The sequence below is a fragment of the Gavialis gangeticus genome, unplaced genomic scaffold, assembly GCF_001723915.1.
Source record: "Gavialis gangeticus isolate Ggan-Ray unplaced genomic scaffold, GavGan_comp1, whole genome shotgun sequence".
Classification (NCBI taxonomy): domain Eukaryota; kingdom Metazoa; phylum Chordata; order Crocodylia; family Gavialidae; genus Gavialis; species Gavialis gangeticus.
The window spans coordinates 11,271,059-11,286,307 of record NW_017729018.1 but is presented as its reverse complement, the minus strand read 5'-3'; the positions used below and the strand labels follow the sequence as shown (position 1 = coordinate 11,286,307).

Genomic DNA, 15,249 nt, shown 5'->3' with positions numbered 1-15,249 from the left:
CCCGGGGAGCCCGATCCTGAACCAGGTGCGTCCCATCTCTCAGCAGCCTCTGAATCAGGCCCCTCAAAGCGCCTCGGGCCCGGGACCCCTGTCCTCAGGGTGCTGCGGCAAAGAGATTGCAGCCCTCCGGCAGGCACCTGCATCCCCTCTCTGCTCCGCGGGCCCCTTCCTTTGTCTGCTGCTAGGAAAGCTCACGTCTCGGCCCCACTCCTCTGAGCCCAGGGGCTGCATTGCACCCCGCTGCAGGATTCCCACGCCCCGCTCAGCATGGCACAAAGCACCAGGGCCGACGAACCTGGGGTGGATCCGGTCCCAGCCCCGCCAGCTTGAGGCCGGGAAGTGAGGCCCGGGACCCAGCCTGACCTCACCTGGGAGTGCTGCGGGGAGAGAGGGGGCGGCCGAGTGTAAGGGAGCATTAATGGAGCTGGATTTGCCTCCCGGCTGATAACCTACTCTGGGCGCAGAGCCTGGCGCGCGGCAGCCAGAGCTTCGCATGCAGCTGGAGCTGCCTGCAGGTTAATTTAGCGCAGGCTGGAGTAGCGGGGGGTGTTTGAACCAGCCTCTCTGCAGAAACCAAGGGGCTGAGCAACACCCCAGCTTCGCAGGCACCAGACCCTGGGGGATGGACCCCCACAGAAACCCTCCCAGCCTCTTTTTTTCTTTTCCCCCCTCCTTGTTCACATCGCGCGGCGGGAATTGGGGCTGACAGCAGGCAGCTGGCGCGCAGCGGCCCTCCTCTCCTCCCCGGTCCTGCTAGGAACCGGGTGCGTTTTCACTGCCGACTCATTTGAATAATCAAATCAGACAATGGGCTGACACCGAGCCGGTGGGGGATGGTGGGGAGCGCATCTCTCCAGCCTGGCCCTGCCTCGCCGGGAGATCTTCGCTGCCCGTCGGTGGCGGCTGCCGCAGTGTCCCGAGAGCCCCTTTCCCTTTGGGGGCAAGCAGACGCCGGCCCCTGGGGAAGGCCGGGGGGCTTCTGAGGGTTCCCCGTTGCCTTGTGCATCTTAGGGGGGGCAAATTGATGCCTTTCACCGTCTCCCCCTGGACATGGCTTTGCAACCAGGAGGCAGCCAGACCCAGGAGGGATATATAGGGCCCATCATCTGGAGTGGGGCGGGGGGTGGAACAACCAAGCCCCTTTTTGCTCCATTGCTCCCTGCGATGCTCACACTGCGTCAGGTCCTCTGCGTGTCTGGGGAGAGGGCTACACCAGCCCCCCCCCAACCCCCCCATCCACACACAACACACATGCACATACACACACGCCGATCACCGGTCCCTTTTTGTGCGCTAACCTTTGCCGGCGGCGTGTGCTGCTACTTCTCTGCACTGTGTGGCAGATGGTCGCTGCAGAGATTTCAGTGCAAGCTATTTATATTTGGAGCTGATCTTTCCCACTGTATTTTACTTCTGGGTGTAAATAAGTGGTGGGGGGGGAGGGTTGAGGGGGCTCGCGCAAGGCACGGGTTTTCATCTTTCAATATTTGCATGGCATGTTGTAGGTGGGGGAGGGGGGAGCATAATATCCATAGGTTCGTTACCGGGTCGTTTGGTTTTATCTTTTGTTTTCCAAGCTTGTGAGTTTAAAACACGCACCCCGACACAGAAAGCAGGAACGCGATGAGGAGAGGCTGGGAACGCCAGAGAAGCCCCAGCCGGAGACTGCTAGCAGGTGGATCAGGGGAGCCTTTATAGCTGCTCTCCATCTCACAAAGCAGCCTTGGCAAGAGCGTCGCCCAGCTGTTTGGTGTCTAAGCGCTGTCCTATTCCACCCAGCTCGAGGTGCTGAGCACCGGTCCCCAAAGCAGGTGGGGAGGACGCCCGACCGACCAGTGGCTCCTGGGATGATCTGCAGAAGGGGGCCGGCTGCTTTCTGATAGAGGTTTCCATTACTCCCAGTACTGGGGGCTGCTGAAGTTTGCTCCCATGAGACCCTCTGGCCTTGGCCCCAGCGGGCAACGTCAGGGCAGTGGGAGGCGACGAATGCAGGACGGTGCCGCAGCTCGGGGGCTGTTCTTGCTCCTCTGACAGGTGCCGTGTGGGGCCTCTTCCCAAGCCGGCTGCATCGAGGGAAAGCCTTCCCTCTGTGGCCATGGGGTTGGCTCGGGGCACAAGGTCAAAGCGATCTGGAGTGCATTTAGAGCGGGATCTGCTCCAGGTCCATCCTGATCCTACCCAACCGCAGAGCCCGGCTGGTCCCGAAGTGCCCGTCTCCTTGCCCTTGATCCCAGGAGCCCTGGGGGAAGGGAGCGGATGTACATCCCCTTGGTCCCCTGCCAGAGTCAGGTCCCTGCCACGGAGCTTCATCCATCCCAGCCTTTGAGTGTTGATAGTCTTCCGGCATCTGCCGCTAATGAATTCATTTGCTAATGCGTTGATTTGCGTTCCCTTGATTTAGAAACATCACTAACGAGGAGCGCCGAGCTACTTGCCTGGCGGAGTTAGTTATGTTTGAGTCCTTCGCAGGAGATGCTCCTCGTTATGGAGGCTTTGTAAAAGGATGCCGAAGGGGCTCTCCCCACCCACGGCCACGCGCGCTCCTCTGTGCGGCCAGTGCGCAAAGCCGACAGGTGTCCGAGGAGAACCGGGGATGCGAAGGGGTTGTCGGGCAAATTTAGGCATGTGTGGTCTATTGGATGAGCCTGGAGAGCTGCCTTGGGTTAGGACCACTGTGCTCCAAAGCAACTGGCTTGCTTTGGGGCCCAGATCACGCATCTGCTTTGGACCCACGGCTGCCGAGAGACCACGTGAAGCCCCAGAAGTCACGCTCTGTGGCAGCGTGTCTCCCATCCCTACCGGGGCTGGACCCGTCGAGGTGCGGGCGACTGCTGAGCGCTGGCTGGGCTTGTGTCTGTCTAGGAGGGCTGGCGTTCCTCTGCCTTGACACCGGTGGAGCTGAGATCCTGGCCCTGAGGACAGGATCTCAGCTCTTGGCTGTATCTGTGCAAATATCCCAGAGCCTGGTCTTCAGCCTTTTAGTGACTCCAAAGCCATTCCCCGAAGCCCCGCTTCATGCTCCCCCTGCCCCGAGCCAGCTTCGGCCCCAGCAAAGCAGGAGAGATGGAGCCGCGGTCTTGGAAGCGCGGCCTAAGTCAACCGAGTCGCAGATGAGAGCAGGAGTCCTCCCCGAGCTCCCCAGGGGAGGACATGAGGAGCCCTGTTCGCTGAGATGGGGCCAGTTGGCCCCTGGAAGTTAGGACACCCAACCAGAGGTGGTTTTGCAGCAAAACGAGGGCTTTTTTAAAAATGAATCAAAAAGAGGTGTTTCCCTGATGCCGAGCAGAGACGCATCAGTCCAGCCCAAGCTCTTGACGGGCAGGATGCTGATGTCTGGGGCGACCTCTCCAGTCGCTGCCAGTGGAAAAGAGACAGGCTCCAATAGCAAACCCTTTGATCTGCTCTCGGGGGGGTGTCGACACCAGCCCGCTCCGCAGACTCACTCGACAGCTTTCAGCTTTTCCTGCCAGCGGCATACAAAACCCGCCGGGGAGTTTTGACATCTCGAGCATTGTCCCGAAATGGGCCCGTCAGTCTCCAGCTGACTTTGCTTTCCCTGATGCTAGTGCCCCCAGGGCTGCTCCTGCTCTCAGCCGCGGTGGGAAATGCTTCGGAAAGGTTTCTTTTGCTGACAGGGCTGCAGCTGTGAAGGAGGCGAAAGGGAACGGGCTTTCCCAGCCGCGTCCCAGAGCTTGTGATCTTGAGCCTAGCCCCTGACCCCAGGAAAATGCCAGCTCTTTGCTTTCGCTCCTTCTCGCCTATGGAGAGGAGATCAAGCGATTCTACTGCGAAGCACGCGGCCCGCCCATGACAGGGAAGATGGTTTGTGACGCTTCAGATGGTGCTTGCACTTATCTCGTGAAGCAGGCGTAGGTGTTTGCACACCTCACGGTGCTGCTATTTCACAGCACCCTTCAAAGGACCTCAAGGCTCCCCCCCACGGTGCTGTGGCACCCGGCTGAGAATCACCGCTATGGGAGAAGCAGAGCTGTGCAAATGCAGCGGCTGTGTGGCACTTCGAACCGATTCTGCTCAAGATCGGGTCTGGTCTGGTTTTACCCAGAGCAGGGGTCCGGCTGAACAGCAATGTCACGTCCCTAGTCAAACCTTCAGACATCCATGTTGCATGGACCACGTCCTGCAGGACTCAACAGCGCATAGTCAAACTCTCAATCTCTGAAGATGCCGGCTACAGCGGCGTGGGTATTTCTTGACAATAGCTACTTTTTGCAGGGGGAGGAGGGAGAAAATTCAGATGCATTGAGACCAAACGTCCGGCCTTAATCTCAGTTGAGTTTCTCAGCTTGGGAAACAGGCAGACGTGTCCGGGAAACTCCCATTTGCAGTATTTTTGACATGGGCGGGGGGAAGATCCAGTTCAAGCAGGGGTTCAAATAGCTTCGTCTTGGAATCTGAGCTAACGAGCGTCGATAAAAGATTGGGAAAGGCCCACGCTGGGCCTTCAGGCAGGCCGACAGCAGTGCTCCTGCGCTTAGGGAAAGCAGTTTCTCTCCCCCCCACGCTGGAACAAGACACAAGCCGTGCGGCGGGAGGCTTGGCAGCACGCCCGCTGTGCTGCCGATGCCCAGACGACGGGTCGCAATGGGACATTATTTTTAATTGCCCCTAGCACTCGGTGTTGTGACACGCTCATCACATGTGTGCTGACCCATCGCACCTGGCGGCCTGGGCTGCCGGCGAGCGCTGCAGAGAGGCCTCCGGCAGGCTTTGCAGCTGGAGGAAAGTCAAGGGGATCTCAGGCCTTAGGTCCGGGGGAGCTTTTGGGCTCCGTGTGCTGCTCCGGCCCCTCTCAGGCTTCTGCTGGGGGCCGATGCATGCGGCGCTGGCTCTTCCACTTGCCATCGCTGGGTTTCTTCACGTCTGGGGCTTATTTTCCGCGACAGCCAGCAATATTTCAAGCCTCTGCAGACCAAGTCAGGTCCATTTGCCAACCCATGCATCCCCTCCGTCACATCGGCCAGGCGGACCTCTGCGAATTTGCCAGCACGTCATCTTTTCCCTGCTGTTCCATGAGCTCATCCGCGGTTTGCCAGGAAAGGCCTTGTCTCTGCAAACTTCTCAGCCCCCAGCTTTTATCGTGCGATGACAACAGAGACATTCTGAGATCTGCCTAATGCCCCGGGGCAGACGCTTGAAAACGAGAAGCAAAAAGTCCCATTTTCCGGTTTGAAAGGCTTTTTGCTTGTAGGGATTTTCCTACTAATTACAGCAGAAAAGATATGCACATGCATATGCATATACACATGCATATACACATGCATATGCATATGTATACGTATACAGATATGTGTATGATGGAGGCAAGTGCAAGGGGAAGGAATTGCTTTGTGATGCTGAAAGGGGGAAACCTCAGGATGGGCCAGAAGAGAAAACAGGGGTGGGGGGGTTCACTTTCTGAGCATCGGATTTTGCCCTCTGCTTCAACACGGAGCAGGTGGATTTAGTTCTGGTGCTAAGTGACATGGCCAAGGCCATATAGGAAGCCTGTAGCAGGGAAGCCCAAGTCCCCCCCAGATTAGTTCGTGAGCACTTTGCCACTGGGAGTGTTCAGGTCTGGGTCTTCCCAAGTCGAATCTGAATTTCCCACGTGCGTCCTGACACCCGGTGCTGGCAGGAGGCAGGTGGAAAGAGCAGGGATCCTCACGTCGTCCGCCGGGGGGGCTGGCCTGCGATCTCCGTGTCTTAATGCATGCGCCTGTCTGAGCTAAATGGCTCTGCCCCGGTGGGAGCTGGCGTGTCAGCCTCTGTCCATGGCCCAGCCATGGCACGGAGCCCCATCCTGGTTGCGGGTGGCTGATGCCAGCGTGCCGCTGATCAGTCTAACCAGAGCCAGGGTGCACCTCCCCTTAAACCGCAGGTGGGTCCCGCACACTGGATGTCACCAGCTCAGCGGGGGGAGCCCACCGAGTGCCACCGAGTGCATGCGGCAGTGGCTCAGCGCATGCTTTTGCAAGGCATTCTGGGACACTCCCGTTGCATGAAGCCCGAGCCCGGCTTTCCCTCCTTCCCGGCCAGCACAGTGACCCGTGGATGCTGCCTGTTTGTGCAAGTGCCCCTTGGAGATGGCCGTCCCCGCGCACCGTGTTCCCACGTGATCCCCATGTGCATCTGGATCGTGAGCAGGAAGGAAGGTGTGGGGGTGTTTCTGTTCCCCGCCTGACACGGCTCTTTTCTACCATCTCCGCTTTGATATATCCCTGTGTTTGGATTTCAAATGATGCTTTTTTTGGAGTGGAACAAAAAAAACCCGAAAAAAAAAAGAGAAAAAAAAGCTGTATGAATGGAATGTTTCTTTACAAATAACTCGACATTTTTAGTGCAATAAAGGTATTTCTAACGCACAGATGCAGCTTCGCAATGTCTCCGGTTTCTTCCCACGGCCTCTCAAGAGGCGATGAATGGTGAGTCCAAGGTGTCGGTTGTCAGAGCCCGGGTCACCTGGAAGCAGGGGTGGCACAGTGCTAGGCGCTGTATGTGTCAGTCACCATCCCCACTGCAAAACATTGACAGGACAAGTCACCCTAAGGATGCCCCTATCACATTACTCATACGCGTGGGAACCGATACACACACACACGCACAAAAAGTGAGGCACAAAGCAGGTAAGCGGCTGACGCATGGAATCGCTGGGAGCATCTGTGGCGCTCAGGCCTGGGCACAGCTCATCAGTCCCTGCTTTTCCCACGGTGGGGGTGGGATTTTACGGTGCTTCGGCACCTGGTTTTTAAACATAACCATTTCACACACCCACTCCACCAATTCAGCCACTGCTGGGGCAGCTCTGTAGTAGCCACACTCTAACACCCCTCTGTGGAGATGGCGGGGGGGGGTTGAAGTCCGGGCCCCCTGCTTAGGGCTTGCCTGGGAAGTGGGTATTGGTTCTGCCATGGGAACAAGGGAAGGGACTTGCAAACCAGTGGAGCAAACCAGCCCCCTGCTCCACTGCATGTGGCTCAGAGCACCCCAGGGTGACTGTATCTTGCACACACAGCCTCTGGCGGCAGCTGGCTCTGGGGACAGGGCTCCGGCCTGGGGGGACGTGTGGCTCTGATCCAGCCTGGCTCTTAATGGGCAGCTCGTTAAGCTTTGGAAGGGAGATGCCTGCCCCCCATCCGTGCCCACCTACGTCAGGGCATAGGTCACACTCATTAGGGGGGTCAGCAGGGAACTTGGGGGGGGTGCCTTGAAGTGTCTCCCCCATGCAGCCAGCTCTGGAGGAGACTGCGGGCAATGGAGCCTGGGCTGGTGGCACCAAGGGGCCCGAACCTGGGAAGCGCTGAGCACCTGCCAGCACCAGCAGTAGTGGAGGAGAGCAATGCAGTACCTGTGCTTAGACCACGGCAGTGCACATGCTGCAGGTAACGCACACGCTACATGCAAACAAAGCCCGGGAACAGACAAGCTGGGAGATAGAAACAGGCAAAATGTTTCCACCCCAACCATCCCAGACGCTGTCCTGCCCCCCCGAGACCTTCCCACGGGACCACAGTCTCCTCCGTGGAGCATTTGCAAGCCCCAAACCAACAAGAGCCGCAGGCGCCCGGATCGGAGCACAAATTATTTGGCTGAGAAGAGATGCAGCATAAATGCTGTCAGATCCCGGCGGTGCCTGCTTCAGCCCCGAAAATCTCCTCCCCTGTATTAGCCGATACATCCGCACATCCGTGCAGCCGAGAGTCTGCCCTTGGATTTTGATTGTAGAGCCTGGGTCCCCCCCCGCCGCCTCCGCCTCCGCTGCTCAGGTTGCAGGTTTTAACCAGAAGCTGCGGAAAGGGGAGTTTTGTCTGTTATCTACGTGCCATTTTCTAATTTCCACCAACCTAGTAATTTGCCATTTCTGGGAGCAGGGAAGAATGAGAGCATTAAACAGACCCTCCTCCCTCCCACTCACCCCCAGAGCTCAACAAAGCCGCACCTCGGGGTTTCCAGGTGTCGGGGAATTTGTGTTTTATTTTCCCAGTGGCCTCAGGCAGCTCTGGGAACACAACCCGCTCATTAGGCGAGTCTGAGTCAAAAGCGTGGGATCCCATCCGCCTGGGAACCACGGCCTGGGAGGAGGGTTAACCCGTGGTTGATGGCGTGAGGCTGCCCGGCTTGGCTCTCGATGCGGGGGGAGGGAAGTCGGGACACCTCGGCTCATCGCCTGCTTCTCTGCGTGATCCTGGCAGGCTCGCTACTAGGCCCAGTTTCCCAAGGGAAGGGAAGGCTTGTATTCTCGAAGGGGATCCAGAGGACTGGATCCTTTCTAGATCTGGTCCGACAGGCTGGTAGGAAGTGCCCATGGGGGAAGGCGTGGGGGCACCCACAGGGCTCAGTGCCAACCTCAGTACAACCTGCCTGGGCTTGCTGCCGTGCTGCACCCACAGCGTCAGGGTGCTAAACACCCAGAGAAATGCACCCCGCTCTGTAAAGGGGGGTAAAAGCCTCTCTCCCTCTGGCCCCAGCTCTACGGTGCAGCCCCCGGAGCTGGGAGGGGCTGATTCGGCACAGAGCTAATAATTAGCTCCAGGGGGAAAGCACCTGCCTGCTCCTCAAGCTCATGCAGCTGCTCATCCTCCTGATGCCACCCAACCAAGCCCAAAGTCCCCTGGGTGGATGTCCTGCATCTCTCCTTAAGAGAGTATTCCTGTGCAACACGGCTTCACCCCAGAAGCAGCCGCATGGCTGGACAGATGATGCAGGCCGCCATCATCATGCCACCTCAGTGTGAGCTGCTCTCATCCTGGTTTTACACGTGGGGACACTGAGCCACATAGGGTGGTGTGTGTGGGGGGGAACAACTGGTGTAAGGATACGCAGGGGATCCGGGGGAGTTTCAGGGCTAGGACCCAGGAGGCCTGGCTCCCAGTCCCCTGCTTCGGGGCCTGCCTCTCCTCCGCACTAAGGCGAGATCCTGTACAGACAAAACCAGGCTTATTTTTAGTCTCCTGTTCCCACAAAGCAGAGACTCAACTTCCGAGATGATTGCCTGCAGCTCACTTAGCCGAGAGCCTGATCAGCAGAGGGGGAGTGAATGAATGAATTAGCTGCGGCCTCGCTCGCACGGGGGGCTGGAGGGGGGCCTCTATGGAGGCGAGTGAGCTGTGCTGCAAGCAAAGGGCCCTGCAGGATCAGTGCGATGGGGAGGCTGTTGGGGTCGGGGGTACGTGGGGCTCAGATTGCACCTGGGTTTTGTGCCAGCGTCCGTGCCATGCTGCACCCCCGCCCTTCCCACTTTCTGTAGCTGCAGGGTGACTTGGAGATGAAGATGCTCCTTCTGCCCTGTTTATTGCCCCCTCTGTATTGCCAAGGCAGCACTGACATGAGACAGGCCACAGTGCCCCTTTCAGCTGGGGGCTGGGGGTGTTGCCCACCTTCCTCTTCCTACCAGAAGGACAGTGCTGTGCTGTGCTGTGACACCGGCCTTCCCCAGCATGCCCCCTACCCCCAGTGCTGGTTCACAGGGCAGGGCCTGGACCCCATCCTTTCCTCCCAGCCTCCCTCCCCTCCAGCAAGTTCCTGTGTCTTTGCTTCAAACGCCTCCATCCTCTTGCTAAATGACAGTCAAGAGCTTCCTGGCATCCCGGGACTCCGGGAGCGGGGGATTTAACCATGCAAGAGGGGCTTGGAGCCAACCAGCATGCGCCGGTGAGGCTACAGCCAGCTGCCCCGGTGCCGGAAGGCAGCGAGATGGCCCCAGCTGTCCGCGGACCACCGGATACGAAGGAGGGGAAGGGATCTCCAAGCCAAGCCGTGCCCAGGAGCGGCAGCCTGAGCAGCTGCTTTCCCCCCACCCAGGGGCTCTGATGCCCGAGCGACTCCCTCCAACCTCCCCTCAAATAAAATAAAACGATGCTTATGATTTTGGCCTGGCAAAGCATCCTCCTGTTGCCTAGCAACACATCCTGGGGTCTGGAGCTGGATCCCTGGGTTCAGCGTGCCCGGCGGGGCTGCTCAGCCGCCTGGTTTGGAGGCAGGGGGGAGATGGGGGCGAAAGGGCCCCTGGCAGGAACGTGTTCGCTTTCCTTGGCGCTCAGGATGGTCCAAATCTGCCTCTGTGCCAGGCGGCTCCTCTGTGCGCCCTTCTTTGCACCTCTACATCTCCCAGCCCCGGCCGCTCCCTCTGCAGGGTGGGCAACAGGCTCCCCGGGTCTCGCCAGCCCCTGTGCTCCCCTCCCCTCGGGGCCCGTGGCTCGGACACTTCCTTCTCCTGGCTGTGAGCTCCCCCCTCGCTGGAGCAGCATTTCTTAACCCCCAAAGCGGGCCGCGAGGATATCTGAAGGGGTCGCGAGCGACTGTTTAAAAATGCATTCTGCTTTGAAGGGGGAAAATGTGGGGGAGCATGGCTTTGCCCCACAAACCCTCCTCCTGCCCCATGCTCCGGGGCCCTAGCGGCTGCAATCTTTGCCAAGAGCCAGTTCTAGGCGCGCACGCGGCCGTGAAACCACCTGCCTGGCCTCGGCGCTATGAACCGCCGAGCCCCGGCTGGAAACGTGGCTGCGGTCGGAATCTAATCTGGCAAACAATAGCGCGCGGACGCGGCGCTCAGGTACCATGGCAATGGGCTAAATAGCAGGAAGGGGCCTGTGAGTCAGGCACTTGGCACACGTGAGGGGACCGGGGGGTTGTGCTGGGAGCTGCTCACGTGAGGACAGGCAGCTCGTGTGCAAGAGGGCACAAGGCCTAGGGGCACCCGGGGCGGTCTCCCGTCCAGGCACCAACTTGGTCTATCCCTGCTTAGTGTGCAAACCCCTAACACTCAGCCTGGCTCCCGGAGCAAAAGGCCTCCTGGAGCCACTCTCCTGTGACCTGCTGCTCTGCTGTCTCCTGTGAGAGCCCATCCCCACCCGATCGGTGAGATCCTGCTGCATGCCCAGCCCCAGCGCTGGGCTCCTGGCTCTCCCGCCCATCCCGGTCTGTACAGTGACTTGTCCCAGGGAGAAAGGCCACGGCTGGGATGCAAGCGGGGGACATGCAGCAGCCAAGACAGAGCATCTGTGGGGCAGAGGCCACAGGGCAGGGACCAAGGTTGGGGCTTTCTGGGAATAAACGTGCATCTGTTTGCATGGAGACCAAAGTCAGCATTGCACCCAAGGAGGGGCGCCAGGCCGATGCCAGCTCCAGTTGTGCAGACAACAACCCTTCCCCCAGCCCACGGCCCTTTGCTGGCAGGTCTGGCCCTTGCTAAAAGGACCGGCCTTCCCAGACTCACCCTGGCAGTGTGTCTGTGTGTGCACTCATACCTGCGTGTACGTGTGTGTGTGTGTGTGTGCACGCATGCGTGCATGTCTGATGTTTCCCTTGCAGAAACGAGGAGCCTGGTCAACACTGATCTCTGGTGACCAGCATGTGCGTGAGTGCAAGCACTGCGTATGTGTGTATAGGCGTGTGTGTGTGTATCGGTTCCCCTGCACAAGTGATGAGCTGTGTCAACACTGATCTTTGGCAGACTCTGTGTGTGTGTGTGTGTGTGAGAGGAGACGGCGTGAAAGAACGAGCAGGTGCTGCCTGCTACATGGATCCGCACACAGCTTTGCTGCACACGCGCTGGAGGGGAGCAGGGTTGTGCACCAGCCACGCAGTCCCCAGCACTTCTTGTTTTTGGGCACGTGTGGGTCTCCCACCCCGGCAGAGCATTTGCTGTGACCGGGATGGGCCGAGTCCCACGATGCCTGGCCGTCCCATCCCCTCCGGTCGCTGTTTGCTGCCCTCTTACAGCAAGCAGGCAGCAAAAGGCAAGCGCTGCAGACACCCGAGGGGGAGCAAAGCAGGATCCGGCCCTCCATGCATCTCCAGGCTCCCGGCTCAAGGGCCACAAGCCTCATTCGGGAGGAACGTCACCACCGAGACCCCCAACCCCTTGCATCCCTGAGCCAGCCTGCATGCCCCCCGCCTCCCCGGGCACCTCCTGGCCTGCTCCCAACCTCCTCTGCCAAGCATCACCCCCCCGCAAAGGGCCCATGTTGCTATGGGAACCTATTAGCCTGTCAGGGCCTGGCGGTGCCTTGATTAGTTCCTCTGCTCTTCCTCACTCCTACACCAATTTCCTTTCACCGCCGAGATGTCCGTGGCCGCTGGTGGCCTGGGCAAGTGCTAATCAAGTGGACGGTGGCTGGGAGCTGCTGGCGGGGCAGCGGTGAATTCCTCCCATCCCATCCCCGCAGCATCCCTCGGGCTGGGGATTTTTTGCAGTGAGCGAGGTCCCAGGAGCGGGTGGTTTGGTGCCCACCTCTGTCGCCCTGCATTGGGGCACAGGGCCACGCTCGGCGCCGCTCCCTGGCCTCCCGGGGCCTGATCCCGACGGAGATCCATGCCCGCAGGCGTCAGCGCGGATCTGAGCAGTGGATGCCTTCGAGTCCCCGCGGTGCCCTGCCTCGCCGGGCTGGTGCCGCGCAAGCCTGGCGCAGGACGGATCCTCTCGGAGCGGCGGGGACTCCCCGCGGCTCCTCCAGCACCGCGCGGGGAGGGGAAGGGCAGGCGCCGTCAGAGAGGACAGCTCTGGCGTGGCCAGCCTCCCCCGCAGCCATCAGCCGCCTGGCACAGCAGGCCCCATACAGGGGGGCTCCCGCTGGGCGAGTTCTGATTTCCCTTTCATCTGCCAGCCCACGAGCCTGGTAAAGACACTCGCGGGGTCCATCCAGACCAGGCGTCAGAACGATGCACAATTGCACATGCCGAGCCCCGAGCGCTCAGGCCTGCCCATATCTACAAGGGGCAAGAGCCCCGCATCCTCCCAGGGGCTCAGCCCCTTCGGGCAGGGGATGAGCAGGTCCTGCTGGGGCTCCCGCTGGCCTCTGATCTCCAGCCCGGAGGGACAGCCGGAGTCTGCAATCTGGCTGGGAAAGGGGGCAGGAGTGTCTCTCTTTGTCTCTCTCTCCAGTGATGAGCTCGTCTCCGCCTGGCTCTGCTGCCTCCAAGATGCCCAGAGCATACACAGGCCCGAGCGGGGGGGGGAGATGAATGAAGGAAACCAGAGCGCGACGCTTGCGAAATGTCAGAGCTGTCGGCAAACCCGGCGTTCGGAGCAGCCAGGCAGGCTCCCATCCACAGGAGTGGCTGGAGGCCAGGGTTGATTCCTCCCTGCCCCCTGCCACCCCCTGTGTTTAGACCAAAGCAAAAAACTTTGCTGTAAAATTTGTCCATCACGGCGCGAAAGCTGAAGGAATCCTCGAGAGCAGCAGTCGCTGCTGGCCGAATTGCACCGGAGACAGGAGACAGGCGCGGGGGGCAGCAGGGCTCTGGGTCCAGCAGCAGCTTGTGCCTTGCAGGGGAGCAAGGTGTGTGCTGGTGTGTGCTGGTAGCACCCTGGCACCCTCGAGCCCCGACTCTGGACCTGCGCCCGGTGCCGCACCAGCGCAGATGGGCCCTGATCTGCAAATGCAACGCTGGCAGCAATGCCCTGGCCACGTAGGCTTGAAACGGTGCCTTGGTTTCTGTGCACGGGGTGCCCTGCCCATGCCAGCTGCACCATTGACCTGGGCAGCATATCTGGGGCCTTCTCCTGCTGCCTTCCACCTGCCCGCTGCGGGGATGCCCTTCATTTCCCTTTGCAGCTGAGGCCAATTTCCCGTGCCCCGTTCCCAGTTGGAGCCGGTTGCCACGTACGATTTCTTCATCTCTAACCTTCCCGAGCGCATCGGTGCGAAGGGAGCACATCAATTAGCAATCACAGGAACACGGGCACGCTGCCTGGCAAAGGTTTACTGCAGCCTTGCGGGGCACGGGGAGGCAGGGACGGTTTTTGTGCATGGCTTTGCTAAGGCCGGAGCAACGGAGCCGCTCCCTGGCTATGCTCCCACGGGGTCCCCGGTGCAGGCAAAGAGGACCAGGCCCCTGTGCCAGCCCCGAGGCAGCCTCCGCACTGGGTGAAGCAGCCTGGAAGGAAGTTCGTGGTGCCACAACGCCTGGCCAAGGGGGGATGATGATAAGCTGAGAGATCCTGTGGGGAGGACGTGGCACGAGCTCATCAGGTCTCAGCCCAGTGCCCACAAGACCGGTCTTCCCCGTCCGGGTGGGCCGGTAGGAGAGACCGAACCCAGACCTCCAGCGTCTCCCTCTTGCTCCCCAGCACGGACCCAAGACAAGGCTCCCCAGGGACGGCTGAGGCTTCCCGCCATCCCCACAGAGGAGCGAGGCAGCGAGCTGGGAGACGAGGAACAGACTGTGAACTCTGATTAAACAACTGCTAAGATCGGCGCCGCAGCCGGCGGGGAGCCGAGGAAGCGGGAGTTGGTGCTGGCGAGACGTCCTTAAACGGAGCTGTTTGCGCCTCGGTTTGTCACAACACTGGGAGCCGGAGACGACGTGTCAGCCTGAGCGCCGTGCTCCCCGCCTGCTCGCACGCTGCACCCCGGCGAGCCGGGATCGCTCGCTCTCCCCAGGGGTGCAGCGCCCGTGGCTCTGTTCGGGGGGGGGGTGCTGGATTCACCGGGGCGAGGGGCGGGAGTGACTGTCACCCTCGCTCGCCTGCCGGCCACGGTGACGTCGCCCCAGCGTTGCTGCCTGCCCCCCTGGGGTGGGAGCGGCAGTGGCTGGGACGCTCATTGCCCACCAGTGGCTGCTTCTCTGCCTTCGTTGCACAGGATGGCATTTTGCACCAGACTCAGGTGCCACCCATCACCCCCGCCCCTGGGCACCAGCACCCAGCCCTGCTGGGCCTGCTGTCGCATCGCACTGTACCCCATTGAGACTGGTTGTCCCCAGGGACCCTGCTTTTTTGGGGGGGGGGGGGTTGCAATGTCCCTACAGCACATGCCTCGTGCATCTGATTTTCCATGCACCAAGCGCTCTCCCTGGCCCCGCTACCACCTCCCCCATGTGCCCCGGGTGAAGTCACTTCACCCCTACGTGCTCCCGCCCCCACCCAACAGCAGGGGCAGGTGGCTTCACTCATTGGTGTCAGCGAAGCACGTGGAGATCCTCCGCTGGAAGGGGAGAGAGCCGAGCAGACTTGATATATCACGCAGGCGCCACCGCCTTTCCCCTCCAAACCCCGAACCGGGCGTGCGCCTGCTCTCGTACAAACCCGCTGTGTCACCAAACAGCCTCCGGCCTGGCCCCGGGACACCCACCCCGTTCAGCGCTCCCCGGGTGCGGGGAGGTAGCGGCAGCGTCTGTGCAGCCATCGTACAGAACAGCACGAGAAGGGGCCCTATTTGCTTCGACATGTAACACATATGCCTACAAGCCTCTTCGCTTCTCCACCCCCAGCCGTCTGTCGCCGCTCGCACGCACGGACAGGAATAACCT

General features: G+C 60.4%; 1 long non-coding RNA gene across 1 annotated transcript in view; it reads left to right on the top strand.

Annotated features, from left to right (window-relative positions):
• LOC109294912 overlaps nt 1–2,045 on the top strand; it is a 7,795-nt gene extending 5,750 nt beyond the window's left edge. The window contains exons 2-3 of the long non-coding RNA XR_002096647.1: nt 26–1,811; nt 2,035–2,045. This is a non-coding gene — a long non-coding RNA (uncharacterized LOC109294912). The remainder of the gene's footprint in view (nt 1–25; nt 1,812–2,034) is intronic.
• Nucleotides 2,046–15,249: the final 13,204 nt, after the last annotated feature.